Here is an 18,786-nt window from a genome sequence, read left to right as displayed (position 1 = left end):
CCAAACACGAGCAGTTAGTAAGGGAACTGCAGTGCCCAAAGCACGAGGACCACCACTCCGAATCCCAACTCAACGCTTAAAGGAGAAGAAGATTTGTTCTCAGGTCAGGTTCTGTAGCTATGGTTCATACTCCTTTGCTCTTGCATTACTGTATTTACTCATACCAACTATTTTCAATTTTGAAGGATGGAATTGAAACTCCAATGGCGCAACAGGTATGTTTTAAACCTGTTTCTTTAACTGGTTTGCTGTTGTAACCTGCTCTATGTTGATTTCAGTTTCAATTGAATAAACAGTTATGTTCTCATGTCATGCACATTACAAGTGTTGTTATTGCTCTATAGTTACCCACACTTATATTCTGTCTATTCTGCTTTGTCTTGAACAAATATTATTTGAACTGTGTCTCTATCTTGATTTGGCAACAAAAACTAGAATGATATAGACCATAAAGTGACCATGGTACATAGATATATGTTTGTTTCATGTTGTTATCCTGTCCACTTTACTACTGAACTCATTTACCAAAATGAGTTTCATATACAACATGGTAAACATGTGATGTGTCTGCTTGTTTCTCTTTTAGAATGCGGACAAAATATTGGAGAATAGTACCGCGTTATCCAATGGTAAAGGAAGTAATGCAGATAAGGTTCAAGATAGTGAGACATCCCTGTTGGTCTCCAAGAAAGCGGATAAAAACTATCTTGACGACAGTGAAGGAACCCAAAAGTACTGTCTTGATGTAGTGTTCGAGTTACTGGCCACTACTGCTGGCACAAGCTCTTCGAACTCGCTGCCTGAATCAGTTCGTCTTCTTGAGTCTCAACTTCAAGTTGAAAGACATCGATCAGATGTGCTGTGACAGGAAGCTGAAGGACTAAGGAAGTCCCTGCAGAATTCAGATGCATATTTTCTGGTGCAACAGCAAGCGCTGGAGGATTTAAGCGCCAAACAAGAGAAAGTTAATAAGCTTGCTAAGCATCTTGCCAGCATTATGGGTACCCAGGATATTGTTTCTTGAGATCTTCTGATGTGGTTTTAGTTCTGGATTTGTTTTGCTGCGGCGTTTATTTGCGCTGGTCGCCAACTTTGACAACCAGTGTATATGATATGCTGCTTTGTTCCCTATATTTGCACTGGTGGCGAACTTTGATGCCCAGTGGATGTAATATGTGTAATAGCCGTGATAGCCTAGCATTAGTTGCTTGCTTATTTATTTCCTTGTTGTCTTGTTTATTTGTTTGCTTGTAGTCATTGCAGTTCTTTTTCCGCGGTTAGCTAGTGGCTGCAATAACCTATTTTTTAAAACTAGGCCACACTAACCATGGGCTAATATTTACTGTAGTGACACTGGGCCTCCTACTGGCCGTAGAAATAGTGGGCCTTCTACAGGCCGTAGAAACAACGGGCCTTCTACGGGCCGTAGAAACAATGGGCCTTCCGCGGGCCGTATCATCAATGGGACTTATACGGGCCGTATGATTGATTGGCCAAACATGGGCCAAACAGACCGCATTATGGCCGTAAACGGGCTAGAGTTGGAATTGTCCATTCATGGGCCGACCATAACGGGCCATCATTAATAGGCCGTATTTGATGACGCTATGAAAACGGCCCAACGTATTAACGGACCACAAACGGGCCGACTGTAACCACGGGCTGAATTTGGCCCACAAGCAGAAAATGACAGTAACGGGCCATAAGTAAACGAATGCTGGAAATGAGCCTAAGAATAAATGGGCTCTGAGAAGGCCGAAAGATAACATGGGCTGGAAACGGCCCAACGGAATAACGGGCCGTTAATGGGTATAAAGTGATACACTGTTCATTACGGGCCAGTTTCACCACGGGCCGTTAATGGGTGTAAAGTGATACACTGTTCATTACGGGCCAGTTTCGCCATGGGCCGTTAATAGGCCAAGAGTTACATAGGGCCTCATATGGGCCGAAAGACGTCATGGGCCATACATGCGCTAGAAGTGAAAACGGGTTGGAATAATATTGGATGGCCCAGATGACGCTACTGGGCCAAATTCGGATAGGGCGTAACAGGCCTTGGGTTAGCGGGTTGTAAATGGGCTATATGCGAACAGGCCGTTAACAGGCTTTCCATGGGCCGGCCCGCCACCTTTTGACCAAGTCAAACGGGCCGGCCTTTTCACAGGAATGGGCCTCTGTTGGGCCGTGCCACGTGTCGACGTATCATAGGCGCCTTCCGTCCAATGAGTGGATGACATCTGTCCCAACGATGAGCCGACACGTGTTTCCTCTAGCCAATGATGATTTTACACGTGGAAAATCCCCATTGGTCGGGGCTGTTAACGGGTTATCGGATCCAAAACCCGACCCGATAGCTTAACGGCGTTCCGTTACGGTGGATGCCACATGTCGGTCACCCTTGACGAAAGCACTTCTGTGACGCGCGATTTATCGTCATGGAAGTGGACACTTCCGTGATGATAATTTTGGCAATGGCATGGAACACTTCTACGACAACACAGGTATGACTATCTTGATTCTGTCATAAATTTGTCATGGATGTACATGCATGACAGAAAACGCGACCTACTGTAACAAACACGTGTCATCACGGAAGTGTATTTTTTTTGTAGTGGCACAAGGTTAATGACCTATCCAGAGGAAAATCTACTCGAGTTGAGGGAAACAACGAAGAACGACAAGAACGCCGATGAACTGTCCAAACCCTAAACGCAGATCTGAGGTGAAAAGATAGATGCGCTTACAGGAGATGAGGAGCAGCGGTGGTGCGCCGGAGTTCTCTGGTCAAATCAGGTCGATGCAGCGGCCTGAGCTGGTGCGGTGATTGGAGGTCGCGGCGGCGGAGCTCGAGCGTAGGTGCGGCTGTGCGAAGAAGGGGGACGAAGACGAGGAAGCGAGGGGAAAATGATAAAGACCACTGTCCCTATTTATAAGGGGGCGTATACAAGGCATGCACAGGAATCGAGGAGGCTGAAAACCATCATGTGGCCGTTTGGATGCGTCGATTTTCGGGATGATTATTAAGATAAGGATCAATTAAGATATTCTGGGACACGGGTGAAATTAGTGTGAAGTGACATCATGGCGGTTTAAGAAAATTCTGTGAGCTGACATCATGGCGGGTTACTGCACGGTTTATCAAACAAGTGGAGCAAGATTTTGGCAAGTCAGGTATTGAAGATTGATGTGAACAAGTTCAAATCAACCTGGGGCCTAATGTTGGGGATATAACTACTGGGTATGAACCGCCCAGGAGGGGCCGGGTCATACCATTGGCGACTCATTAACAAGATGGCGGATCATACAAGCCCGTGGACGGCCCAAGACCCAGAGGCGGCTTAAGTCCCAAGAGGATGAACCGCCATATGTGTATGACTTGTTTTGTAAGGCAAGCGTAGTTAGTCACCGAGCCGGACACGTTGTGTATGAGCCGGCCGGGACTCCGTGAGCCGCCGGGCGTCAACCTGTGTATATAAAGGGACGACCCGACAGCGGTTTAAGACAAGAAACAAGAAATCGAAAGATAGGTCAAGCGTATTCGCTCCCTGGTAATCGAAACCCAAGCAATACAATCCCAAACTAGAGTAGGCCTTGTTACCTCCACCGCGAGGGGCCGAACCAGTATAAACCTTCTGTGTCCTTTGTCCCGATTAACCCCTTTAAGCTAACCTAGTTGCGATGGCTCCACGACTAAGTCCTTCCACTAAGACATCTGCCGTAACAATTCCACGACACCACGGATCGTACGTCTGCACTGTTGGATGCTCCCAGATCGAACAGCAATCCTCATCCCTTTCGACAGGAAATACAGTCCGGCTAGGATTTGATTTATATGCCAAAATGCACGGTAAATGCCAAAAAATGTCTTGAATATAGCACACGAGACCTGAAATGCGCCAGCAAATCAAACCCGTGGTATAATGGTGATTGCTTAACGTGGAAAAAATTTAGAGGCGAAACGATGAACTCACGTCTTCATTTCAAACGAAATTTTTCTCTTTGTGCACACGAGCGCTTAGAGGCTACCATTTGCACAGGCCTTTCTGCGCGGCGACCGGGGATATTTTTCACCTAGGCCGCCAACACCCCCCACCGCCCGCCCGTGTTCACTCAACTAGTCCACCCAATCTCCATCGCTAGCCCCCTCCCCCAGATCCACAGCAGAACCCTCTTCGGCGCCGGCGTGCCCACCCCGGCCGTGTGTCCGCTCTTCAGTGTCAAGCCTACCTCCACTGCCATTCCCAACACGTGGCTGCCCGCGCCTCGCCATCTTCGTTTGCTCGCCAGCCACCCTCGAGCATATCGATCCTGTAACCCTCGCCTCTCCTGTGGTCCGGCTGGGTTTGCATTAAGAAGCCTGTTAGTTACTGCTCTCCATCACAATGAGGCATATTTCCTTGCAATCCCTCTTCCTATTTCGTTCCATATGTTCCGAAATTGGCTATAAAATAACGGAGAGCGTATATATGTTCATTATCTACCTTCCTAACTAGTACATATAAGCTGTATTTGTTCCAATAAGTTACTGCCGATTTACAGATCATGGGCGCCCGAGTCACACAAACTTAACAAATCAGCCGTACATTTTCTAAATTATTGCATGACATGTTTAGACAGCTTCATACCAAGTTGTTAGCTTTATGCTTATCCTCCTTTCCTGAGTTACGCATGTGTTCTCTGTAGATGCCGAGTAGCAGCGACAACACTCATGCTTCAGGCGATGTATCTTCATATAATTCCGACAACCCTAGGTCTTCAGCAGATTGTGAGGGATCAAGTAATCTTGAACGGGATAGAGCTGCAGCAATTACCCTTCCGGTCAGGACACGGAGGAACGCTCCTAGGAAGCCCACACACCAGCCTAAAGGTGTATATGAAGTAACAGAGATCGATCTAAAGTCTTGGGCTCCAACTAAACCAAATAAAGCACGAACGAGGTTCAGGAGTGTGTGTGGATTTGTTGGCAGGGCAAGGCTCAACATTAATCTGCCGGGGTTTCGGAAGGCTGACACAGAGACACGGTGAATGATAGTCTGGGAGATCATGGATCACTTCAACGTTCCAGAGCAGTGGAGAATGTAGGTGGAACACGCCGCACTGAAGAAGGCTAGGGATGCTTGGAGAAATTGGAAGCACGTGCTGTACAAGAAGTACTTGAGTGAAGGCAAGGACCCAATCCCCGCATACCCCCAAATTACAAAGGCAGACTAGGCAGAATTCAAAAGGGCCAAGGCAGCTAAAGAGTTTGCTCAGAAGAGTGCCAAGCAATCAGACCTTCAGAAGAAGAACATACACCCCCACCGTATGAGTGTGGCAGGATACTACGACATGAAACCAATATGGGACCAGGAGGATAAAGAAGCAGTAGCGGCGGGTGGGCAACCAACCTTTAGTGAAATCAGGGGCGAACGCGCCAGAAACTACTGGCGTGCACGTGCAAAAAGGCTTGATGACGAAACTTATTACTTTGAAAACTCACGTGACGAAGAATTGTATGAAGTGATGTTAGAGGCTTCCAAGATCCCTGGAAGGTTCTTCAGGAACTCAGGGCCATGTGACATTCTGTCCGATGCTCTAGAAATAAGAGAGCCCCCTGGTCATGCAAGGGGTATAGGTGTTAATGTCCCGCATAAGAGGGCTTTCACACTCAGCGAAGAAGAGAGGCTCATGATGGAAAAGGCGAGGAGTGAAATGAAGAAGAATAATTGTATGAAAGGTTGAGGAAGGACATGTATCCGGCTGTTCAAAAGGATATTGAGGAGTCAATGATGATGCAAAAGACTCTAACACTGACAGATAGCCAGCGGATGGGAGGGGAGGCGGGCATGGATGATGCTGCTTATTGTGCAACAACACCGCACAAGAGTAGTTGTGCATCAGCTGACCCCAGCAACACTGAGACTACGGCTGCTCATGATGATGCTATATCTGATTTATCTGGAATGAAAGACAGACTGAAGGGTGTGCTTAGACATTATGAAGGTACATTAAAATGTGCAACAGCCTGGGTTTGCCCACCCTTCTTGGAAGAGGGCCTCTTGTTGGACAATGTGCCATTGAAGCCAGGCTATGTGAAGTGCTACGTGACTGAAGTAAGGCCTAGATTCAATGAATTTGCCCTGAAGAATGTCCCAAGAGACTTTGATGAGCAAACGACCTTGGGAAAAACACTGTTACATCACATCCAGTGGCCACGAAAGAAAATAGAGTTCATCGATGAGATCCCTGAAGCCCCGCCAAGAGCAACCAATGTCGCCCCTCAACCGGTGACGCTCTCCTTGCCACAGCAGCTCTCGCGTGCTTCCCCCAAAGAACCTAATACTCGTAATCCGACGGCTAATGCATCAACCTGTGATCAGCCGGCCCGACTTTGTGCCGTACATGCCATGTCATCCTCCGCCCCAGAGCAGCCAGTGGAAAGGCCTACAACTACTGAAGACGCACCACCAGTTCAGATGCCGGCCGTTGAAGCAGCGGGGGCAGACCCAGCTGCAGCACATGCTCAGCAGATCAACCTGGTGGAACAGACTGCTAAGCAATTTGATGCTTCAGAACCGTCTGTTAAGCAGTCTGTAGGTCCAGAACCGACTGCTCAACAGTTCGTCGGTCCGCAGTCGCGTGATCAGCATACCAATGCGTCAGCACTTCCTACTCAGCAAAACAAGCAAATAGTCATTCAAACTGGTATTGTGTAGGTCTAAAGTACACTAGTTATTGTTAAAAAATGAAAAGGCATGTTATCTGCAATATCCTTAACAACAACCAAATATTGTAATTCATAGTGGTATTGTCGAAACTTTATTGATGAAATTGAACTGCACGGAAAATAGTTGCACATATAGAGCATCACATTGTGGAGAACTGAAATAAACAAGTCATAAGGCCATCTCTAGCCGATCCTTTAAAAGTTAAAGGACTAAAACCCTTAGTGGATATATATACTCCAACAATTTTTGGCCTTTTCTAGTCGATCCCCTAAACTTAATGTTGTAAACTTCAATTTGATCCCCTACGCCGGTTCAACCGAAAGTAGCATGCATTCAAACATAAAAATAGATAGTTTTGCATAATCGAACATAAAACATAAATTTAAACTAAGCTAAACTACTTTCGGTCTAAGTAGAGGTCAAACCAATCCTTCCTCGCCATGTACGGTGTGCCGCGAGCCGGGTCCGGGCCGGTTCCGTCATCGGGGTCATTGGGGAAGGCACTCCTCCACTCATCTACGTCGATCTTCTCATCCTCGAGGCCCACCTCGACGCCCTCCGCGCCGCCGTCCTCGCCGCCTTTGACCTCGTCATCGGAGGAAAGCGCAATAACCTCGCCGCCCTTCGTGCCACCGTCCTCGCCGCCTTCGACCTCGTCATTGGAGAAGAGCACGATAACCTCGCCGCCCTCCGCCGGCAAATATCGCCTGCTCCGCCTCCACGAGCTCCAGGTGCTGCCGGTGGAGCTCTTGCATGTAGGCCTCGTCGGCGGCCTCAGCCTCGAGGCGCTCCCATGCCTCGCGGTCCTCCCACGCCAAAGCCGAGCTCACCACCCCTGGCTCCGGCGGAACGAGCTCGACCGAACGTGTGCCAAAGGGGAAATTGAGCCTAGCCGCCGTGCCGTGGTAGCGGACCTGCCAGCGGCCGTACTCCATGGCCACGAGTTCGACCGTGTGGAAGCTACCGAGCCACCGGCGGGTGTGGGTCTCCCGATCTGTAATCTCGGTGACCCACGTCCCCCACCGCCGCTGCCGGACCCCTAGGTAGGACCTCGTCGGCTGCCGGGTGCGAGGAAGGACGGGGAAGTCCTCGAACCGGCGTAGGGGCGCGGCGGCGGGCGGATCGGGGGACCGGAGACGGCGGATCGAGCCCGCAGAGGACTGCGAGGACACCTCGGTGGCCACCTCGCCGGCGTCGGGCGAAAAGGCCGCGATAAACCTCTTTTTGGCCATTGGCTCCTCGAGCTCCCCGGCACACAAGCAGAGGTTGAGGATGGAGGCGGCGGCGATGGCAGCAACCTACCAATGGTTTCGAGGGTGGTGTGTGTCTGTGTGAGTGGAAATTTTGGGGAGTGTGTGGTGTGTGTGGAGGGGGGGCAAGGTGGTGTTTGAGGAAATACCGCGGCAACTAAAATTTTTACTAGACGGGAGTAACAAGGCGGAGCTACTGAAAATTTGAATCAAGGGCGACCAGATATTTTTGAGATTGCGAGGGATGCAGAGGCGGGAGTAAAATGTCGGGGCTACTGAAAATTTGAATCAAGGGACTGAAGCAGGGCAGGAGTAGCAGACATCACACACGGTCTACACATACTAATCATGTTCTATCAAACATTAAAACCTTCCAGGCGGTAGATATTTTCGAGATTACGAGGCAGTAATATTTTTGAGATTGCGAGGGATGCAGAGGCGGGAGTATTTGGGGAGCGAGCTAGTGTGCTTGACATGCCGGCTGTTGACAATAGCTGAAGCACCTTCTCGCGTAAGCCATAGGCGTACTATACACCGACAATGCTCCAGGCTATTTTAACTGCATCTCACACGGTTGGTGATAATAAACTGTGTGGGATCTACTTGATTTTTCATCTTGATTTGAATTACATAATGGGGTCATAGTGGCAATGGACGATGTTTGAATTGCTAGAACTTTTATCTGCAGTGAACATGCAACTATATGTGTGTCGTAAAAGAATTGGAATTATTCAGGGTTCGTTTGGACATTTTATACATTAAATTGGTTTTCTAGCCATTTCAGGTGCACAATTCAAAATTAAACTACATGCGCATGCTGCGGTGCACCAACATGGGTTGTAAAATCATATATGTGTCCATGGGTTTATGCTTATGTCCCATGCAAGAAATGGGGATGAATTTCGAACACCACGACACCTTTGGGGACGAAACGATATCCGTTGCCTCTTATTGCTTTCGAAAAATTTCTAGTGTCAACCTAGAACAATAGGAGCATCGTGTTAAGTTTTGGAATTTTTTGGGGTTCGTTTGGACATTTTTATACATTAACTGGGTTTTCTAGGCATTTTATATGCATAATTTAAATTTGAAATACATGCACATGCTCCAGTGCATATAAATTGGTTGAAAAAACAAATGGGAATGAATTTCAAACACCAGGGCACTGTTGATTGCCGGCAAAACGTTGAGATACCTGGTTTTTAAATTCTAGTAAATCCAAAACTCGTCTGAAATTCATGAACTTGGCATGGTATCATGGAGCGGCATCAACATGCTGCAGTAATTTTTTGGTCCCATTTGGGGCAGGTTTGGGTATAAGCTTCTCACAAACCAGAGCTTCTCACAACAAGCCTCATGGTTTCGGTAGGGAACGTGCCACCTTTGGGGACGAAACGATATCCGTTGCCTCTTATTGCTTTCAAAAATTTCCTAGTATCAACATAGAACAACATGAGTGTTGTGTTAAGTTTTGAAATTTTTCGGGGTTCGTTTGGACATTTTTATACATTAACTTGGTTTTTTAGGCATTTTATGTGCATAATTCAAATTTGAAATACATGCATATGCTCCGGTGCATATAAATTGGTTGAAAAAACAAATTTGTGTCCTTGGGTGCATGCTTAGATCCCATGCAAGAAATGGGAATGAATTTCAAACACCTGGGCACTGTTGATTGCGACAAAACGTTGAGATACCTGGTTTTTAAATTCTAGTAAATCCAAAACTCGTCTGAAATTCATGAAACTTGGCATGGTATCATGGAGCGGCATCAACATGCCGTGGTAATTTTTCGGTCCCATTTAGGGCAGGTTTGGGTATAAGCTTCTCACAAACCAGAGGTTCTCACAACAAGCCTGATGGTTTCGGTAGGGAACGTGCCACCTTTGGGGTTGAAACGATATCTGTTGCCTCTTATTGCTTTCAAAACTTTTCTAGTGTCAACATAGAACAACAGGAGTATTGTGTTAAGTTTTGGAATTTTTCAGGGTTCGTTTGGACATTTTTATACATTAACTGGGTTTTCTAGGCATTTTATGTGCATAATTCAAATTTGAAATACATGCACATGCTCCAGTGCATTTAAATTGGTTGAAAAATCAAATCTGTGTCCTCGGGTGCATGCTTAGGTCCCATGCAAGAAATGGGAGTGAATTTCAAACACCAGGGCACTGTTGATTGCCGGCAAAACGTTGAGATACCTGGTTTTCAAATTCTAGTAAATCCAAAACTCGTCTGAAATTCATGAAACTTGGCATCACTACAAAAAAAAGACACTTCCGTGATGATACGTGTTTGTCACAGTAGGTCACGTTTTTCTGTCATGCATGTACATCCATGACGATTTTATGACAGAATCAAGATAGTCATACCTGTGCTGTCGTAGAAGTGTTCCATGACATTACCAAAATTATCATCACGGAAGTATTCACTTCCATGACGATAAATGCCGCGTCATGGAAGTGCTTTCGTCAAGGGTGACCGACACATGGCATCCACCATAACGGGTCGCCGTTAAGCTATCGAGTCCAGTTTTGGATCCGATAACCCGCTAACAGCCACGACCAATGACGATTTTCCACGTGTCAAATTCTCATTGGCCGACGGAACCACGTGTCAGCTCAGCGTTAGCTCAGGTGTCACTCATCCAATGTGCGAGATGCGCCTATGATATGTTGACACGTGGACCGGCCCAAAAGTGGCCCATAAAGATTAAATGGGCCGGCCCAACTAAAGGCCCACAGGATTTTGCGTACCATAATGGGCCGGCCCAGTTAAAGGCCCACGAGATTTCGCCGACCATAATGGGCCGGCCTAGCTAAAGGCCCACGAGATTTTGCCGACCATAATGGGCCCGCCCAGCTAAAGGCCCACAAGATTTTAAGGACACTAATGGGCCGGCCCGTTAACAGGCTACCATGTTTTGGGCCAAATGCCGACCCATATTTGATCCGGTCCATTAACAGCCTGCCATGTTCTGGGCCCAATAAAGGCCCATATGAGATCTGGCCCGTTAAAAGCCTACCACGTTCTGGGCCAAATTACGGCAGATCAGATCCGGCCCTTTAAGAGGCTTTGGGCTAAATGATGGCCCATATCAGATTCGGCCCGTCAACTGGACGCTATGCTTTTGGGCCCACTTGCTAAAGGCCCATTTAGTAATTCGGCCTGATATTAGTTTCGGCCTGTTAAAGGCCTATTTAATATTTCGGCCATATATTTATTTTGGCCTGTTAAAAGCCCGTCATATAGTTGGGCCTAACTACGGCCCGGTTTGCATCCGGCCAGCTCACAACTGATAATCTGATTGGGACAAACAAGGACCGAGACAATTTTGGCCTGTTAACGGCCCGTGATGTGATTGGCACAAGCATGGGCCGGCGTCTATTTCGGCCTACTGCCGGCACGTGAGCTGTTCGGCACGTTTCAGGCCCAACCTACTTTTCAGCCTCCTAAAAGCCCATTGAGTTTTCTTGTGAAAATAGCGCCGGCGGTTTACTCGACCTATTAGAGGCCCAAATCTACTAGTGGGCCAGTTTACATTTAGGCCTGTTAACGGACCGATTATGTAGTGATTTGCATGACGGCTCGATTATGTACCATAATTTTACGGTTTGGCCGGTTTACTGCGAAGACAGGATATATATACAGAAAAATAACTGCAGCATCGTGAATAAGAAAAAACCTAGACTATACAATAAAGAAATTACAACATATTACATCCACTGGGCATCAAAGTTCGCCACTATGATAATAAAGCACAAGCAGATAGCAGATTACATATACTAGGCATCAAAGATCGCCACCAGTGCAAATAAACACGCCGATAAAATAATATACAAAACCGACAACAATTCAATAGAGTTCAAGAAAGGTTAGCCCTGCTCGGGAGCTGCAGTGCAAGCAGCTGAGCAAGCTGTTGAGACTGCGCTTGTTTGACACTTATATCCTCACTCTGAAAGATAAACAAGCAGACAGATGACAGGTTTTGCACATATAAGTATCAGTGCTGACAATTCATCACATTTCTTACTGATGAATAAAGTGACACGGTTTAAAATAGCATTAACACAATATGGTATTGTTCAGGTTAAGACATGGCAGGAAATGACATTGTGAAGGAGTTGGCAGCTTCACGACACCACTGGATTACAGATCAAGAACTCATAAGTATCAATGGTTAGTGTGCTGTCAATTTATCCCATTTCAGATTGGCAAATAAAGAGATGGTTTAAATAATAGTAGAATGATATGACATTGTTCATAGTTAAGACATTGCAGAATATGACATTGTGCTGTAGTGGGTAGGTTCACCACACCACTGGATTACGGATCAAGAACAGAAGCATACATGCAGTGCAAAAGAAGATCACTTGCTTTGCATAGTTTAATTTACATGGTATGAAGAAGGAGCTTGGTTGTACAACTGAAAACTTAAATTGAGAAGGACAAACTTTTGTTTATGAACTACATAATGAACTTTAAACATGCAATTCGATGCAAACACCAAAAATAAACAGTTGTTGCAGTCATGCCTAACGAAATATACACAACAAAGTTTGAAGGCTTGAGAAGGACAAACTTACATTATTGGTGAAGACAGGCTCTATAAAGCCCTTGTCCATGCTGATGGGGGGGGGCAATTCAAGAAGTTTACCACATAATCTTCTTCATAAGCATTGCCTTTATTCTACATTTTGTTAAGAGTAAATATAGATGTGATAATATAAGAAAAAATGGAGAATATTTAAGATAAGATGAAGAGTGATGCTACATAACCAAGTAGCTATAAATGTAAGTACAACGATACATGCAAAAGGTACAGCCAAGAACAATGCAGAGCTAAACTTCTTCAGGACCATCGGTGTTATCCAACCTTATGGTAAGAATAAATATAGATCTGATGCGTAAAAAATGGAGGGCAAAGGAAAATAAGCTGCAGAGTGATGGTACATGAACACCTACCTGTCAATATAAGTACACTGATAAAGGGCAGCAGGTACTTACAAGAACAATGCAGAGCTAAAAAAATTCATTGCCATTGGATATATTCTACACTAATGTAACCATTCATACAGATTAGATAATTTGGAGCGAACAATTGATAAGCAAGCTATCATGCATACTGCTGTCACATAATGAACCAGGTATGAATGCAAGTACAGTGATACGGGACAACAGGTACTAACAAGAGCAAAGCAGCGGGCAACATATTTGTGATATCCTATCGTTCTTTTCAAACCGGAATTCTTCTTCGAGCTGATTTCCTGCAAAAAAGATCCGTAAGGCACATGTGAAAAAGTAGAAGTTCAAATTGTCATGTGATATCATAGACAGTACCTTATCCTGGGAATGAGACCAGTGCATAGCAAGGTTTTTCCATTCAATGTCTTCTAAATTTAGCACAGGAGACTTCACCGGAAATTCGTTTATAGACTTGCTATCAATGTGTGATTTCCTCAGGTAACACTGATACTGCTGCAATGCTTCCTTGAAAAGCGCAAGCAAGCTTTGCTCGTCATGACTATCTAGATTGACCCTCGCCTACTTACAACAATGTAATGTAAATCATTGATGTGTTCAATCAGCAGAAAACAGGAAAATAATCACCATGAATAATAGCACTTACACGTAAGTGGGACAGGAAGATGTGAAAATGGTGTTTGTCTTCACTATAATCTTTCCATGATGGAAATATATGCACGTAGTCCCTAACAACATTGTAAGCATTGTCTTTAAAACTGGGAATAACTGGAATGGGGTTCCAATCTGCAGAATAGGCCGTCTCTGCAGTTGGGATAGGTCTTCGGCCGGTGGACTTGCTGTACTTTTTGCTGGAGTGGGATTTTTCTGTGGTACGGCTGGTGCTATGGCAACTGAAATCGGCATACCTTTTGCTGGAGTGCAGGTCCTGTGTGGTGGGGCTAGTGGCGTGGCCAGGGAAGTATGGGTACAGTCTGCTGGAGTCGGTCCTACATTTTGTGTCACTGGTTGTACAACCAATATAAGTGGGGTGCTGTCTGATTTCTCCGGCACCACCACGTTTTTCAAGGACTTTGCTGGTGCTCCTTCAGGTTCGGCAATCACCCTCTTCCTTTTTGATGTCTGATGCATAAGAACAACATTTGAGTGAAAAAACATGGTATGATGATAGATGGAATATGTATTGATAATGGATGGGCATGGCATCTTGACATATATGATGAGTAAACTAAGCAGATGGCGGTGCAACAAAGTAGAAGAAATGCAAGACAGCATACGCAAGATACGCGCAATGAATAAAACCTTGCCAAATTAGAACAGACACCTTGATGGGTGAACAGGACATGCCATCTGCCTTTGACTCCTCGAGGTTAGAATAGTCATTAGGATCATATTCTGAACAAGAATCTACATGTGGGGAGCGTATGAATCTCATTGCATCCAGAATGGCACTCAATGCCTTGGTACCAACTTTGTAAGTCGTTGCAGTGTTCCACAATATTCTTCTGATGCACGGATTCTGATATTCACTGTAATTACGTATAATATCTGAGAACCATGAAAACATAAATAGTAGTGATATTATCTTTGTAATGGAGAGGATATTCTAATATAGGGGCGCCCCTGTAAACCCTTGTGTGCTATCACTCGATTCTGATGAGAAAGCTCATGTGTGCTGTAATACGGTTCGTGCATTAGTATAATTTAGCACAAGTACACAAAAAATAGGTTCCAGAAGTAAGGATAGTTGGCAGATGATAGGTTCAAAATATACTGTATAGAGAGTTTATTGCCAAACCATGATAACAAGAGCACACAACAACTAGGCAGATCGTAGTGTACATAAAAGGGGTACACCATAACCACGATATATAAATTGGGAAAGTGGAACTGGCTAGAAAATACGGTGTTGTATTGCCGCTACTAATTGAAAGCCTATCGATCACGTACAAGCCAGCTCTATTAGCTGTTGACTGCAGATGTCCCTGCCCCCCTTCCGGACAAGGAACATACTGTACATACTAAATACAGAATAACAAAAGAGGAACATGTTAAAGAACAGAAGAGGAAGCATATTCTTGAGGTTTTGCTTCATCGCATACAATGTTGGTTGCCCACTCATGATGAATCACAGCGCCCAAAGAAATGCAATTCCATGCCGTCTCTCTATATGTGGCCACATGCATTTGGAAAATCAAGTGGGAGCATTACCTGACCAATTAAATGTGTGTCTGTTAACTAATATCAGTATCATATCACAATTCGTATTTGAAGAAGTAAGCTTTGGACTTATGATTGGTGTGTTGTTTAGCTTCAAGAGTGGACTGCTACTAGTGTGACACATAGCAGCTACACAGATCATAGTGTAGATATAACGGGAAAACCGTAAGCATCAGGAGTAAAATCAGCAAAGTGGAACTTGCTGGAATATATGTGCTAGTATTGCTGGTACGGCTAGAAAGGCTCCGGATACCAGCTCTCTTCAACTGAAGGTGCGGTACTGTTAATATTAGTGTAACTCTCAAAGGCGACACAACTCCCCGCATTTTCTTGCTAATATTATAGGATTCAAGTGGGCAGGCCACTACAAATCCTATTCCTATGTTTACAAAATCCTACGAATCAAAGAGGCCCGAAGAGTTCAAAGTGTCCATCACAACCGACCGTATAGACCTCTACACTGCAAATGTCCATGCTCATCTTCACTACAAGGAACATACTGTACTACTATCATACTCCCTCCGTTCCAAAATATAAGTCTTTGTAGAGATTTCCACTATGGATCACATACAAATGTATACAGATACATTTTAGAGTGTAGATTCACTCATTTTGCTCCATATGTAGTCCATGGTGGAATCTATACAAAGACTTGTATTTAGGAACAAAGAGAGTACTTATTAAAGAAGAACGGAAGAGGAACATGCTAAAGAAGAGCAAGCAGATTTTGGATAATAAAATGTTCGTTGCGCAGTGCCCACACATGATGAACCAGAGCGCATTAAGAATGCAACTCCCTGCTGTCTCTCTATATGTGGTGCACGTGCTTTTCGAAAGTAAAGTAGGAATATTAGTTGACCAATTAAACGTTATCCGTTTTACTAATATCAACATCATATCAGATTCGTATTTGAGCAACAAGTTTGGAATTATGAGTGGCACGTTGTTTAGCTTGATGGATTCAGGAGCAGTGCTAAGCAGGTACGATGATGGTACTGAATATAAAGGCATGTCTGCATGCAAGTCGCGTGACTTTTGTCATTTGGGTCAGTCAACCATTTCAGGCGGTTGGATGAAGATCCTACGTCCCCTAACCCTTCTTCTTCCTCGTCTCTGATTCTTCCCATATAGAACATCGCACAAGCCGCCGGCCGAACCACCGGCCCCGTCCCCGACCCCCCCCCCCCCGCCCTCCCCTGAACCGCCCCCACCGCCTGTGTTCCTCCGCCACCCCCACCCCCACCCCCACCCCCGCCCCACCCGCGTCGAGTTTTCTTCGTTCGACGAGGCCCCACCACCGCCCCCCACAACAACCGTCCCCACCCGAGCCCCTTCCTTCGCACCGGCGAACTCTCAAAAATCAACTGACCCAATTTTGAAATTTAGTCCACTTTCATTTAACTAGTGTGGAATATAAAAGGGGAAAACCATAAGCATTGCGAGTATAGTGTTGAGCGTGCCATGGCGGATCTGAAGGTGCAAACTGGACAAAGGCAACTTCACAACCAATGTTTGCTGTCAACTAGCAAGTAAGTGATGGACAAGAAATCAGAGTAAAGGAGTGGCGATCTATTTTCTTGCTGCGATAAATAAGTTGAGCAGATACGAAAGAGTACTGCCTCTGGTGCGGCGCCGTGTATGCATCTACTGAGAATTTGACGTTGTTGCGGTAGCGATGGCTGTCGGCGGCGTGGAAGCAGATCTAGGAGGGTAGACGGTGGCGGCGGGGCGTGGTGGATGAGACGGTCGTAGGAGCGGCACCGACAAGGTGGACGACGGCGGGGATGAAGCAAGAGGACGGGATGGAAGGATCCCGGTCCGAATCCGTGGATGAGAGAGGTCGATCTCTTGTAATGGACGCCGGCGTCGGGGTATCCGCTCCGACATTGTGGAGGAGGACGGTGGTGGATGGGGTGGTGGACGGAGGAGGCTGGGGTGGAGAGGGTGTTTTGGCACCCACATAGTACGAATGGGGAAATGGAGGGAGAGAGGAAGGGGGGAACCATGTCTTCAGGGCGCGCTTGTCTCAAATGCCAGGAAATTTACAAACTTAGCACCCGTTTAAAATTTCCTACATCACAGCAATATTAGTCGGTTGGGGATAGGACGACAATCTCGCATACACCAAATATTTGCCGACGAGAGTTTGTTTTTGGCACCCACCATGTATGAATCGGGGTGGGAGTCGATTTCGGCCGAGGAGACACTGTGTTTTGGAGCCCACCATGTATGAATCCGGGTGAGAGGCGGTTATGTCACGTTTGAGTGAAATTACAAACCTACCCCTATCGAAACCTATAGAAATCGAGCCGATAGGCGTTGCATGTCAGGGATAGGCAGTAATTTCCATCTCGTAGATTTTGGTTTTGGGCGGTTACTGCGACCACTTCGTTCAAATTTTTGCAGAGCAAGAGTGCACGTTTACCGTGCCAACTCAATTCGAATCCAGTTTGTATTCTATTTTTGTTCGGGTAGGATCCATTTGCGATTGGAATAAAATTTTATATACATCATTTTTATATATACTTTCAAAAGCACAACAAAGAATTCTGCTCCTTTATATGTATATAATATGATTTACAAATACAATGATCTCAAAATCATAAGGTTGAATTCAAAAAAATTTAAACCAAATTATGTTCTACTAAAATGTATGGATCAGTAATATCTACATATTAAATAACATAGATGCGCGTGAATTCATATGAGTATGCATGTTTGATAGATCAATTTTGGTTCGAGTATGAATTACATGTATCATCATCTCGAATTCAAATATTTCAATCCCTTTTATGTTGACTCCTTTCACGCCCATCTCTCTCGCCTGCTCCTTCATGTAGCTATCATTCTCTTTTCTCCAGCTCACCCGCACGCTCACTTCATGTTTCTCCTATCTTCGCAAACATGGTCTCTCGACGTCTCCCTTGAGAAGTGTCACACTCTCCCTATCTTTATACATTACACGGTTTTCATTATCTCTCACGTCTCTACCGTTCTCTGGTACCACTAGGTACCTAAGCTTTCTTTTTCACCGCCACACACACAGTCTCACTCGTCTTTCACTTTGTCTTTCTCTCTATGGGGTTCTCTCACACACCCTACATGTCTCTAGATATGACTCATACCACTAAAATTACTCTCTCCTGCAAACACAACATTTGTTGCGGTCTCCTTTCCGTCTTCATCCCAGTTAGAAAACTGACATTATTCATTTGTTTACCAATCAGACAAACTCCCCCCCCGCTCTCTCTCTCACACACACACAACTCCTGCTTCCACTCCCCTTTCCGACTATTGTATCTCTCTCTCACACACAAAACTCTCGCTTTCGCACCCCCGACTCGTATTTCTCTCACATCATTGATCGACTAGCCTCCAGATAGGTTTATACACCCGCACACTCGTGCTTCCACTATCGCGTACATGTCTCTCTCGCGCTCCTTGTATCTATGTAGATTGTTTGTCCCTTCTTGAGACACGCCCTCTCGATCGTGCACACACACAATCGCCTCATTTTAAGCTGATACCTCTCGCACACACACTCTTTGTGTCTTTGTCACACATGCACTCCGTCCTCCTCCTCTCTCCCTCTCTCTCTCTCACACACAACACACACACATGGG

This window comes from Triticum aestivum, chromosome 3D (genome assembly GCF_018294505.1).
Source record: "Triticum aestivum cultivar Chinese Spring chromosome 3D, IWGSC CS RefSeq v2.1, whole genome shotgun sequence".
NCBI lineage: Eukaryota > Viridiplantae > Streptophyta > Magnoliopsida > Poales > Poaceae > Triticum > Triticum aestivum.
Note: the sequence above shows the minus strand (reverse complement) of the source record.